Source organism: Sinocyclocheilus rhinocerous, unplaced genomic scaffold (genome assembly GCF_001515625.1).
Source record: "Sinocyclocheilus rhinocerous isolate Xijiao unplaced genomic scaffold, SAMN03320098_v1.1 scaffold5593, whole genome shotgun sequence".
Taxonomy (NCBI): domain Eukaryota; kingdom Metazoa; phylum Chordata; class Actinopteri; order Cypriniformes; family Cyprinidae; genus Sinocyclocheilus; species Sinocyclocheilus rhinocerous.
In genome coordinates, this window is record NW_015638081.1 from 1 (window position 1) to 7,935 (window position 7,935).

Consider the following 7,935-nt stretch of genomic DNA (forward strand, 5'->3'; position numbering starts at 1 on the left):
ATAAAGTCATTACTATTAAACTGTGAGGGAATATTTAGATCGGGAATATTTAGATGTGTGTGGGTAAAATTTACCCGCTGGCACTTTTAGGTATACAGCGACCTCTGGCGGTTCTAGTGTTAATTATCATTTTGCTCTGCGTGTCTGTTTTTCTTCAGAGCACCAGCTTGCCTAATTTTGGTTTGATTGCTTGTGTTACATGAGAAAATAAATAGTTTTGCCTACCTGATGTAATAGATTTAATGAGGGTGCGGTTTGGGTTGCGAATCGCGGTCTTTATGTCAAACGGTTCTGGTCTGGTTCAGAATGAAATTAGTGCTGCTGTCAGATAATGGGTCGAGTGTTCTGTTAAGTACTGCTGGTGCACGTTTACCAAACAGGACCCGTGCAGGACTCTGCTTTAAACTGCTTTGCGTCTCTCCGTCAGATAACCCCATGTGTGCGATGCGCCATTTACAGGTATTTCCCTAAACCGCCACACAGCTCATATAGTTTTCTGCCTAGGGGTGAGAATGTAATGATTACAAAAACTTATTTTATTTCAGTTAGTTTTTCAAAAACTGTTGTCAGTATCGTTTCGTTTTAGTTTTTCAAATATTTTGTTAGTTCAGTTTATTTCGTTTTCGTCTTAGTTTTATTTTTAGTTTTCGTTTACGAAAATAACCTTGCTGTGGTGATGTGACAATAACAGTGATTTGATTTGATTTGTCTGCCTCCCCTGGCATTGATTTATAGCTAAGCCAGAACAGACCACGGAGAAGTCTTCGGTCCGAATTTGTAAGTATTTAAAATGCTTATAATTTAGATCCGATTCGACCTAACCTCAGAAAAATAAAATAAGGTGAAGGTTTAGGAAATGAAGCACCAGAAAACATTCCCCACACCCCACACCATATTTAATTAATCAAATTAATACGGGCCATTCTACAGAATTGATGCAAAGTCAGAGTTGGGAACATCTTGACATTTTTTCCCCCCACAAATTTTGCATGCAAATTGTATAATATCCAAGGTACACATATCTAGTTCTCAATATTTGTCCTCTCCCCAAATTTGTCACTACCGAAACAGTCAAATATAATTTAATATAAAGGATTATATTTAGAGGTCGACCGATATGGGTTTTTCTCTGGCCGATGCCGATATTTAGAAATCAGGGCAGCCAGAGCCGGCCCAAGGCATAAGCGAACTAAGCAGCTGCTCAGGGCCCCCGTGGCCACCAGAGGGCCCCCAAGAGTAGTCTACATAAAATGACATTTTATTTTATTTTAATTCGTGATATATTGTGTCAATGGACAGTGGCAATTATACGAAAGTGCAATATTAAATAATCTATACATATTTTATTATTTCCATAGCGACGTGTCATGCAGGCACAATAACGACCATGCTGATAATATGCGCTGGACGCTGCCTTGTGGATCTGTCGGATTAAAATCACGTAAATTCACCTATTTCTCCTGAAATAGGTCTACATGAAAGTAAGTCGCCAGTTAGCTTGGAGAAAAACAGAGTAAACTTTATAGTAACCTACACAATGTGTATTTGATAGAAATAAAACATGTCGTCCATTAATTGAAAGGATTATCCGCTTTCCATAGAAATCAGTGTGTAGCCTATTTAACTAAATGGCTTTTTCCTTAATTGAAGTGTATTTAAATGTCTGAAACCTAAAATAAACTTAATTCGGTTGAAAACACTGAACAGTTATGAAATATGAAAAGCACTGAGCGTGTCTTTCTTTTTTATTCTTTTCTGAGCTCGTCTTTCTCTGGCTCAGCGCCAGCCAAAGCGTGGCATGCCAAAGGGTTAAAATCGCGTTTTGGGGGGGCAAATTCAACATGGGGGTTTTGTGGCATAAATGAGGGGTGCGTTTCTCAAAACCAACTATGGTCGTTATTTCCATTGAACTCTTTTGGTAACGACAGAACTTGTGACCATAGTTGCTTTTGGGAAACGCACCCCTGATCAGATCAGACCACCCCCAGTTAATTAGCATAGGGCATCTTTTTGTTTTAGGGAAGTTCATGTTTGAACATCAAAACATCAGCAAATAGACATCTTAATATATTATAATATAACATTTTACTTAGTATTAGATTAAAGTTTTTGTCTTCTGCATAAAAATAACTTTCCTGGGTATATATATTTGTAATAAAAATAAGCTTCTGTTTCATAAACTGATAACAGCTTAACATTATTTACCTTAGCCTACATTATGGGTCTTTGCTATTATATTTCAATATCATTATGCCTCCATTAGCTAGATATAGATTAAGAGTTGTTGTTTTAAAGTTGTAAAAGTACAACTTCAATTAATATGAATTTAGTTAAAATACTATATAGTATACTAATATTCTGTTCTGTAAATGCATTGTCTGCTGGTTTATTTAGCTACTTTTCAGCACACCACATTAAGTATGCCACTTAATACTTCAAGACTTTGAATGTTAAAGTGCAAATTAACACCTGACCACTCTTGTAAGTTTGCAACTGTTACAATTAAAAATCGTAGAAGGGTAAAACATGCTGGCAGACAATGGTATGATGTAAGCAACACAGGTACAACAAACAAAACTGATAATGGGTGTGTTAGATTTATAGTGTGTGAATAATCAAGCTTTGACAATAACCAGTCACATTGGTGGCACCGAGGGGCCCCCAAATAAAATTATTTTTTCCTCCCTTCATCTCATAAAAGAGAGTTTGAGTGTTTATTGCAATTAATGTTTATTGGAAAGTACAATATAGTAATAGTAGTAGTAGTAGCCTAATTCATAGTAATAATCCATGGCTCAAAAGCACCTTCTCAAAACTGTTCTGAAGCATGCTTTTTGTTTATGTTTGCTGACAGACACCAGTGTTTCTCACAGACTTGCACATGCAAATTAATTCTCTGCCAGCAGGAGGCACTGTTGTAGCAGGAGATATAGCGGTTTCCCCGGTAACGGCTGTAATCAAATAAGCACTACTTTATCAGGCATTACAGTAAAGACGAAATAAAAATAACAGAACAGGGCTGTACGTTAACTTTTTTTTCACATAGCACTGGTGCTACAGAGGTTGAAAGTTTTGTAGCACAGGCCAAAAAGTTGTAGCACAAGTATAAAATGTCTGTTATCATGTCTGAAAACAAACACAAGTAATGGAGTTCATCACTTAAACAGGCACTGATGTTCCATACAGAGCACAAAAAATACAAAAAATTGTTTTTAGACAAAGTTTTCTTAATTTGATAAAAATGGAAGAGTGCAGAAACATAACACCTCTTACACCTTAACACAATATAAAAAAAAGAATGGCAGACATTTAGGCCAAATGTTTGCTGACAGACACCTGTGTTTCACACAGACTTGCAAATGCAAATTCATTCTCTGCCAGCAGGAGGCGCTGTTGGAGCGGAGATATAGCGGTTTCCCCGGTAACGGCTGTAATCTAATAAGCACTGTGACTGCGCTCACAAACGCTAACGTTACTTTATCAGGCATTACAGGAAAGACGAAATGAACATGACACCGAAGCTTTTCTGAAGACGGTCAGTTCTTTTCAAAGATACATTCATATAAAAACACCCGCGCTGCATTTTAATTTTGAAACGTGTAGAGCTCAGTTTATTCAACGAAGTTTAAGACTTTTGGAAAATCTATTTGTGGCTGTCAGTTTTGTGATTGTGACGAGCCGCCACAAATAACTCAGTGTATGGGAAACACTGGACACTGCTATAAGCCAAATGGCCATAGTGATAACAAAAATAAGAGTTCACACATACTGTATTACACTGCCTGCTGCTCATAACTGCTTAAGAGTGCGCTGGCCACGAGCGATGACATCGGACCCACACACACATTTAATGAGTAAAATTTACATGCATGTTTTAGCCAGCCCAAGTTTCATTTGAATTGTTTCTACTTTCACATGCAAATGACTTGTTGCACTTATGAATATGATAAGGACGGTCGGCATCAATTCTAGTAGGATAAAACGTAATTACGCTTTGGAAACGGTCTGATTGCCCGGCCATCGTTAGCTGAAGCTGTGTATGAACGAGGCGTGGCTGCAGAGTGTGAGCTGCTCCGTCTCACATGCAGCCTCAGAGGGAGAGAGGTTCTCCGGTACAGCGTTCCACAACAACGCTTGGCTGCCGCAGATGCGCCTTCCTATAAATCAGAGTAATTTTCAGCACAATCGGCCGATGACGATTAATTTTAAAATGCCAAAAATCGGTCAATCGGTCAACCTCTAGTTATATTGTCGGCGCCGATAGCCTTGTGGGCAGTGCACTGACATACAGTGCCGTTGCGCTACGAGCATCCCAAGTTTGATTCCTGGCTCGAGGACCTTTCCCGATCCTGCCCCTCTCCCAATTCACTTCCTGTCAATGCAATACTGTCCAATCACAATAAAGGGCAAAAATGCAAAATATAAATCTTTAAAAAGGGTTATATTGACCTATTAAGATTTTGCTCGTATCTACCTAGTAAATATATTTTTTGCTATTTTATTCAAAGTTTTCAGAGGTATAACAATTACAATTTTAACAATATTTCAAGTGTGACTTGTGAGATTTGTTGTATTTTGAATCCAATCTTTCTTTGAAATCAGTATTATCAACTTTTTGCCTTTTACAAAGTTAAGGATTCCTTCGTTGGTAACACTTTATAATAACGTTCAGTTGTAAGTCATTTATAAGTGATTAGTTAATGATGAACTAATCATTTACAAAACATGCGTTCATAAATGATTAAGTGATATGTTAATATTTTATCTATGTTTTGTAGATTAAGTTATAAATACCTTTATAAATTTTTAAATACAAACACTAGCTTTCTATTTTTTCTATTCTATCTACTTGTTTTTCTTTGTTTGTGTGTGTGTGTATAATATGTATGTATATATGTTGTAATGACTTGATTACTTAAATTTAGGGAATTAATTATTATTAATTCATTCAGGTTTTGAAAGGACTCGGATCTGAAAATTCTGAGTCAACCTGATTAAAGCTGAATTCAAATCTGATAGTTTACACTTTAAATCGTGTGTGAGTGAGTAAGTGAGAGAGTGTGTGTGTGAGTGAGAGAGTGAGTGTGTGTGAAAGTGTGTGTGTGTGTGAGTGAGTGAGTGAGTGAGTGAGTGAGTGAGTGAGTGAGTGAGTGAGTGAGTGAGTGAGTGAGTGAGTGAGTGAGTGTGTGTGAAGGTGTATATATATATATTTATATACACCTTGCTACGTGTACTGCGTTAGGCTAACCGAGACTTGTCATTTGCACTTATATATTGTTGCTCTTTTGTTAGTTTTGACTGCTTTTATTGTCCTCATTTGTAAGTCGCTTTGGATAAAAGCGTCTGCTAAATGACTAAATGTAAATGTAAATAATTTACAAGTGATTAGATGATGATTAATCATTTACGAAACATGACTATACGTTCACAAATGATTATTAAGAAATATGCTAACGAATTTCAAATCTGCAGTAAGTTATCTTAAAAAAAATAGCATAATTAAATAATTAAACAGATCCTTAGTAAATGGTTAATACACTGAAAAAAATTATACTACATTTTTTTAAGGTAAGTGGTTGCAAATAATTTATTTTAGCTACATTTAAATAAAAAAATGTTGAAAGTTAGTCAACTAAATTTGTTTATTTAAATGTAGCTAAAATAAATTGATTGCAACCACTTTAAAAAATTTTGTAAATTCAATAATTTTATTCAGTATAGTTAAGTTACTATTATTAATCACTTAAATGTCATCATTGTACTATTTTTCTTACCTGTTACAAATGATCTGTAGGTGTATACAAGGCATTTACTAATGTGTTTACACAACAGGTTTTGAATACTGTGTGAATCTAGTGTGTACTGCAGTGTAAGAACTGACTGATGAGGGTTAGACAGATGTCTTCTGACACACTTGGAGTATTTTAATGCTGTGAGATAATAGTACAATGTTGACATCTCAATGATTTATAAGTGATTAATAATATATGAACTAGTAACTTATTAACCATCTACTAAGGATCTGTTTGATTATTTCATGATATGCTATTTTTTAAAGATAGCTTACGACAGATTTGTAAATCGTAAGCATATTACTTAATAATCATTTGTGAACGTATAGTCGTGTTTTCTAAATGATTAGTTCACCATTATCTAATCACTTGTAAATGATTTATAACTTAATCTACAAAACAAGATACAAATATTAACATATCACTTATTAATCATTTATGAACACAGTTATGTTTTGTAAATGATTAGTTCATCATTAACTAATGACATATACTGTAAATGACTTACAACTGAACATTATTATAAAGTGTTAAAAAAAAGCATCCCAGGTTTCGGTAGTTACATAAAACATATAAAAGACATAAAACACTGCATTAGGGCAACTATTCACAAGTAGTGTATTACTAAACTGATTGTCTTTTAAGGGTCATCAATGTAAGTTCATGTGCTCTTTTGTTAGAGGGAGCTGGGTTTTGGAACGTGCAGAGGAGGAAGAAGGGAACAAATGCCCAACGAGATCACGAGGTGTCACGCTGTATGGATCTTGTGTGTTTGCAGGCCTGGAGAGTGTCACAGAAATTTGCCTTCTCCTGTTTTCAGCTGCTACGATGGCTTTATACATAGCAGTCACGAGGTAGCACTAACTGGCTCTATCAATGTCTCTCTAGTTCGTCGAGACAAAGCAGTTCTCTTTTCCCTTGATTGGGTTAGCCGTTGTCATGTTGAGAGGAAACTGCTCCAGACAATGAGGGTGTTGAGATTGTCGATCAGTTTTACGACCTTGTGATGGCTGTGTGGGGGAATATTTCAATCCTGTTTTGGGAATGTGTTTATTCTGCAGCTTTTTGGTGGGTCTGTTTTGCAGAGGCCTTACACAATGAAGAACAAAATTAAAAATAAATCTTCCCTAAGTCCCTTCTTAAGCTTCCTGAACAAGAATAGTTTGTAAAAAAAAAAACCTCTGCTACACATACACATGCTGCATTATAAGACAATTGAACATAATATGAAACTCGTTAGAAAACAATGATATCATTTTGATCATGAACCAAAATGATATACAAGACTCAAACTTTTTGACATTGTTCTTTGGGGAGGAACTCCATCTTTGAGTTGATCTGAAACTCACAGTTGAATCTGCTGGTTTTGAAGATGAAGATGAACTTTATTCACTGTAAAAACTCGTGTCATTTGTAACGACTGGTTGGGACAGATTTGTCCAGATGATATTTTATTGCTTGATGCATTATTGATTTTGGCATCAGACCCGAAAGTGATCTGAAGATGATCTACTTGCTGTGAATGTTTTTTGTATGTTTGCGTAGATTAGATGAATGATTGAAATGCTTCCCACATGTAGTGCAGTGATACTGTTACGTATCCGGTCCATGAACTTACGTCTGCTAGCCATCAGAGGTCACCCTTCCATTTTCATTGACTCTCGCACTACACACTGTTGCATATCACCCCGGACTACATATCCCATCATTCATTGCACTGATTGCACACAGCACTGATTGCACGCAGCTGTTTCATATCACTCACTCACTATTTAACACTCACTCTGATCCCTTCCCGGGGCCGAGTATTGTTTAGCGCTTATCATTTGATAGCTACACTACAGAGCCCTCGTTAGTTTACCCTGCCTTAGCCTAGTCTTGCCTTGTCTGTTTTCGATCTGTGCCTGTTTTTCCTGGATTTATCCCTTTAGTCTCGCCCTTTTGATTCTGTTCGCCGTTCGTTGACCTTCGCTAGCCCTAGGATTATTCTTGCCTTGCCTTCGATATACCTGTTTGCCATTGTCTGACCCATGCCTGTTTCTGACCACGCCTGTGAATAAAGCTTGCACATGGATCCGCACGGCTCACGTCTCGTCAGCCCCGTAACAGAATACTCGGCCACACAAGGATCCAGCGGCTTTTC